Raw genomic sequence first — 6,418 nt, forward strand, 5'->3', positions numbered from 1 at the left:
TTTTAAAAAATAGTCTTTGGGCACATTTACTTTTATTAGACAAGTCTTCAAAGTCAACGAGCTCATTACTTAGTAGAAGTCAATCATATAAACTTCTCTATTACTTGGATTAGAAGGAAAGCATTGTTAGAATCAATATGTGGTTTTGAAAAATAACCATTTGTGGTGTTATAAAATAAAGCAGTATAGACTACGTGCAGTGGTGTGTGCAGGTGTGGGAGAGATGCACTAGGCTATTGTGCCCCCCCCCATTCATAAATGTTTTTCAATTGCCTTCGGACCTTAGCTAATTGGTGCAATTTATAAATTAAGACAGCAGGATGAAGGTAGACAATGCATATGAGGCTTCGAATATCAACACACAAGTACCTCAGATCATTTTTTGGCTCTGGAGAGCACTCTATTTGCTCTTACACACAGAGAAGAGGAAGGCAAGGAGGGAGGAAAAGTGACAGAGAAACAGAGAAAGGAACAAAGTGAGAATCTAAGGTAGCAGCCATTTTTACAATATTTTAGGGCTTTTTTTTTTCTTTGTCCAGCTAAGTCACTTTTTTCCATTGATAAAACCAATCAATGAATGTGAAGAGTGGGCCCACTACTGGCCACCCTGTGTCGCATGTCCATCCAAACTGGCAGATCCTAACAGACAGACATTAAGCCTTAAAGACAGAACTTTCTGTCTCCAACAACACTTTTGAGTATGCAACACTCTTTTACTTGGCATTACTCTCTAAATGTTCCCTTTCTCTTCCTAAATACATAGGCTCATTTGATTCCAGAAAAATACTCCAGAAGCAAGTGTTTTAATTTGTAAATGACAGAAACACACCGGACACATCTCAGTTTTCAGATAGCTAATAGGACCAAGCAGAAGGCATCCATTTGGTATTCTACTTTTTTCTAGAAATTAATTTTGGGATTTTTTTTTACATTGTACAAATGTATGTAATAATATTTTTCAATACGAAATGCTTTCTTTGATACTTCTTCTGGCAACTGAGACAGAAAGATGGATATGGCAAAATTCCAATTCCTGGAGAGTATTTTGTAAATGTATAGTGCAAAGGGAAGACTCAATATTGATTTCTTTAAAAAAAAAGTTCAATAAAAGTTTATTGAAGCCTCCAGAAAATATGAGAGAATTCAGCAAGCAGTTAGTGCTTGTGTTCTAAAACACTGCTTCCTGCTAATGTAAGAAAACTGTAGTACAAGAAACATAATGTATCTTTAGTCTCTCTTTTTCTTCATCTATCAAAACCACTGGGGCATACATCTTCAAAACATTTAAAAATTTAATTTTTACTTTTCTCCTTCCTTATCTATTTTCATTTCAAAAAATTAATGAAGAGTAAGAGAAGGGGCAAGCCCCCCTGGACTGTAAGCAAAAGCAATTTTCAAGCAAATACAATTTTATAAAAACTGGTGAATGCGGCTGATTAAAAAAGCTATAGGCTGCCCAAGGCTTGAAATGGAAGATACATGAAGTAATATGCTCTGTGTGCCTTGGACAGTGGAAAGAAAAAGAGAAAAATTTTAATGTATCACAAATTCTAGAAAAACTATGGCACCCATAGGATGCTTACTGGCTTCAATTTTTGTGCTCATCTTTTTTCTCATAAGGTAAAATCTGCAAAATAAAAGCTAGTGGTTTTATCTCAGAATTTTTAAAGGACAACATTTGACTTTGTTAAAAAGAAAAAGCACACTAACATTAACATTATTTTAGTTGATATTTTAAATTACAATTTAAAGACGCCAAAAAATAAAGATTTCCACTTCAATTTTTGCATGTTATCCAAATTGAACTTTTACAGAAGTTACATCGTGCTAACATTTTGTCTAATAAGTGCACTTAAATACAGGTTGTAAGCTACTGAGCGTGTCATTAGATAGCAAATATTTTAGGGCTGAGGATATAACTCAGCAGTCACAGTGCCTTCCAGGAAGGCACAAGGCCATGAGTTTGATACTTGGTACCAACAAATAAATAAATATACATTTTAAGTTATATAATTTTAACTAATGGTTCAAAGTGTTTTAAATGTTGTTTTTCTCCATGAGTTTTGTTTTATTCCATTGTAAGCAATGAATTTTAAGTAAGCCATTTGGTTTAAATGTAAAAGGCAAGGGTAAACAAAAGTAAAATTTTGAAGAATTCTTTTCTTTCTGACCTTGAAATGGAAAATGAAGGATAGTTAGAACCAAGAATGAACAGTCTTTCACACTGCGAAGAGTATCTCTGGATTTTTGGTTTTGGTTTTGGTTCTTTTGAATGAAGGTATTAAGTACCACAAATTCTACTCTGCTTCGTTACCTTTAATTTAGCTGAAGGTCATTCCTGGTTTCAGAGATTAAAATCTGGGCAAACCAATCACTGGTGTCAGGGAGAGTTGCAATGAAGGTTTTAAAGTCCAAAAGAGAAGAACTCCATGTTAATCTCCTTATCAGCATCTTCACTTTGCCACAAGGGCAAATTACGGGTATTACTTTTGTTACCACCAACCTAAAATGTTAGGCTGAAAAAGAATCTATCTCATATTATGACCACTTGGATTCCACATACAGATTTATGCATAGTGACATGTAAATTACAGTGCTCAGTATATCTCTGAAAATTTAATTATAATATACGCTGTTTTGGCCTAGTAATAAAAAGAAATGGGATAAAAGGAAAAGAAATGATCTGTAGATTGCCATGGTATACTTAACCAAATTTCTACCCCAGGATGTATAATTAGAAGGTAATTATTTCTTTTAAGTTTTGATTATTTTCTTGGTTATAGTTAACCAGCTATGAGCCAAGTTGCAAATGTGGATCTGTTTTGGTGTGAACCCTTCCCTCTGAACACTCTCCTAAAGATTTTGTTAATATGATACGTCAAAATTAAGTTCACATTTTGCTTTCTCAGGAAGCCTTCCTTGTCCAGTGCTGATGAAACAGAACCTTCCAAGCCCTCCATAGTCTCAACTCACCTGAAATCTTGGTAACGGCTCACTTACACCATCTAACTGTGGGTAACTTCTCAGCACCCTCTCATTCCACCACTCCTTTCTCTGCTGTTTTCCATACTAGTTTCCTTGATCTTTCCAGGATCGCACATGAATTCCTCCTCTTGAATACATTTCCTCAACATCTATGAGGTTAACTCCTTGACTTCTTTACAGAGCGCTTCCCAAATGTCACCAATTCAGGAGGGCCTTCCTGACCACTATCTCTAAAACAGTAGCCCCTATCATCCTTCTTATAGTCCTCTATGCCTCTGTTCATCTTGTGACTTTTATTAGCATGTAAACACCTTTAGATTTTACCAGTCTTGCTCATTATCACTGTCATGGTGCTTAAAACAATGCTTGGTATATTGAACAAATTAATTAATAAGTCTGTGATTATCTGTCTTACCCTTTAGTGTCTTATGAAGCACAGAACCAGATACTTTGCTTCTAATATTCCCATAACATCTTGCATAGCATATATGATAAATGAATACTGGAGGAATGGATGAATAATTTGTTGTTTGGGCTTGGAAGTTTTGTTAAAATCTCGTCCTTCCTGCTAGGAGTTAATTGGATGAAAATTAGAATTATCTTTGCTTAGCCTCTCAACCTATACTTATTCCACAGGAATCAGGTGCCTACTACTTACTCAGTAAGTAGTGAGGAATAGCAAGTACTGGGGCTGGAGTGAACAAAAACTTTCCTTGGAATGATCCAGGGGTCTCCATGGGATTGGGGCTGACATCTTCATGGCAGAAGGACAGCAGTTCGCAGGGCCATGGAAACGTCAGCTATCCTGCTCATTTTGAGGACTCAACTTGGATCTTGAGAAATCCTGCTTCTCAGAGAAGACCCAAGAAGCAAGCTTCAGACTTTGGAACATCTTTTAGTTAGTAACTTCTGAATTTAAGATGCAATAAATAGTAATTTCAGTGCACAGCTTGGATTTGTTTGTTTAAAACCTTACCCAGATGAATAAATTCACTGTGTCAAAGGGCACTGAGTATAAATAATTAAATTTAAACATAAAACATCCACCAAGGAAACATCTTTTATCAACTATCTTTTGTGTTTTCTATTTGTAAAATAATGATACTAGGAAACAAAAGCAGAAGTTCTAAAATTATGGATGGTGAGTTCCCATGATGCTCTGGGAAAGCACTGTCAAGCATCTTCTTTCCTTCCTGCCCTCTTCCCACTTGGTACCTTCCTAGATTACAAATCATAGCTTTGATGGCTACTGTTGTTCAAGGAATTCTTGCAGGTGCACAGGAGAAAGAAAGAGAACCCACTCGCTATCTCTCCCATCTTATCTTTTCCAATGCCTGAATGTTGTAACCACTATGAACCATGCTTCAGTTCACTACTAAATCTCCATATTTAGTAGTACTTGAGTTCTTGCTGTCTTTATTTTACTAACACTAACTTGCATTACTTTTTGATCTTGAGTCAGGGATAATGGCAGGCATTGAAAATCCAAAAATGAATCCAGAAATGGTCTTTTTCCTCAAAGAGCTCCACACATTGTGAAGACAAATACAACAGAGGGTGATACAAAGCTCTAGTGAGACTGAAACAGTGGACAAATTTAGAACACATCAAAGAGTACCACCAAAGCAGCCTGGGAGAGGAATGACCTGTGAGACCTCCCAGTGGGTGACTAAACACTGAGTCCTAACTTTGATTAATTCCATTATAGGCTGCTAAAGCCACACCAGGTCTGAATAATCCGAGCGCCTCCTGATGTGGCTGAGGGAAAGGAAGGTCTAAAGAGGTTAACTGACATTCTTTTTTTTTTTTTTTTCATAATTTTATTGAGAGACAAATAGTAATGTGACAGTTTCAAATCAAATTGGTATGACAATTTCAATAATTAACACATTGCATACTCTCTTCCTAGTGGTTATTTGCTGTACAAGATGCAGACATGAGCAAAGAGAAGAGCTAGGAAACATGACAGTGGCAAGCCATACAGTTATATGTAGAAGATGGGTAAGGCAATGATCCTGAGAATCTTCAGAAGATTTTTGCATCTTGCAGTTAATTGGAATGATTCTCACCCTGACTAACTATATATACAGACACCTGTGAACTAAGCAACTGCACTGAAGATGGTAATCTGTACTAGTAGGTTCATGTTTGGAGTGCCTGTCATTCTGACATCCTATTTGAGCCCCAGGGGCAACCTGGACCCACAGGACTATCATCCGGCTGTCTCTTTCAACAGCCAATTTTTAAAGAAAAACTTTAGAAGTCCTAATTTCATCAATGTAATGAAACTAATCAACAAATGAGATGAAGGCAATGATCATAATAAGGTAGAGACGGATATTGATTCCCTGTGCAGTAGTGTTACCAGTGACCCCCATCTTTCGGTTAGAGCATGTGAGGTGCTGGTGAATTCATTGGGATCCACGCACAGCAGAAACGTCTCGCAGCATGTTTCCAGAATGCTGGCACACACCTGAGCACGCTGAGGAGGGCACGGGCAGTTTGCAGGTGAATGAGAACAAACTTTAAGAATAAATCTTGGTTTATCGGGTTAGCACCTCCTTTTGGGAACTAAGGCACGCCAGAAAATATATCTAGTAGTAGCAATGCTAGTACTAGTAGCAAAAGGGTATAAAATTTTCCAGGTAAGCAATCTTGGAATTTTGGGTTATACCCAGCACAGTTTTCACTAGGGATGTTTCATGACTGATTTAGTAACAATATAAGAGCACATCACATTAAACTAGGACTACTTGGGACATCCACAGTTTCTAATAGCTTGCCATCTGCTTGGCTCTTACTGGCAATGGATTTGCCCTGCTTAATGTAGATGATGATATGGGGGGAGTGAAATCAGATTATACGATGGATTTCTGAGCTCTTTGAATACTGTCATTAATCCACTAGCTTGTAAATCAAGAGTTCCCAACACAAAATCGATGATTTTTAATTTTTCAACTCTTACTCCAACTCGGTTGCTGTGGGCAGGCACATCTGGCGCCAACAGACACGAAAGTCACGCAAGCCCTCTCCCTGTGAGAGACCTTCCGCGCAGTTTCACCATATGCACAGCAGGATGCTCTTTTGCCTTGCTCAGTGCAAAAGCCCTTTTAGCGGGGCAAGCTCTCAATCATTTTCCTCGGAGCACATCATACCCAAATGGCCGCCCGGTCTCAGTCCGGCCGTGCGGGCTGGCGCTAGCGGGTGCCGGTTCTCCGCAGAGCCCCGGTACTCGAGCGCCTTCCGCACCGGGCGTCGGAGGCAAAAAGGAAACTCGAACGCGGGGAGAGGCGCAAGCCCGCCTAGGTCGCACCTGCGAGGCCCGAGCACCCGCGCCCGCGCCCGCGCCCGCGCTCCGGGGGCCCAGGCGGCTGCAAACCGCAGCCCCGCTCAAGGCAGCGCGCAGCACGCAGAGGGTCGCCGCAGAAGTTGA

The 6,418-nt window shown here is 39.0% G+C and overlaps 1 protein-coding gene across 1 annotated transcript in view; it reads right to left on the minus strand.

The window, feature by feature from the left end:
- Lin7a (lin-7 homolog A, crumbs cell polarity complex component) overlaps positions 1-6,418 on the minus strand; it is a 191,864-nt gene that overhangs the window by 184,593 nt on the left and 853 nt on the right. The window lies entirely within an intron of this gene.

The sequence above is a fragment of the Octodon degus genome, unplaced genomic scaffold (assembly GCF_000260255.1).
Source record: "Octodon degus isolate 3935 unplaced genomic scaffold, OctDeg1.0 scaffold00004, whole genome shotgun sequence".
NCBI lineage: Eukaryota > Metazoa > Chordata > Mammalia > Rodentia > Octodontidae > Octodon > Octodon degus.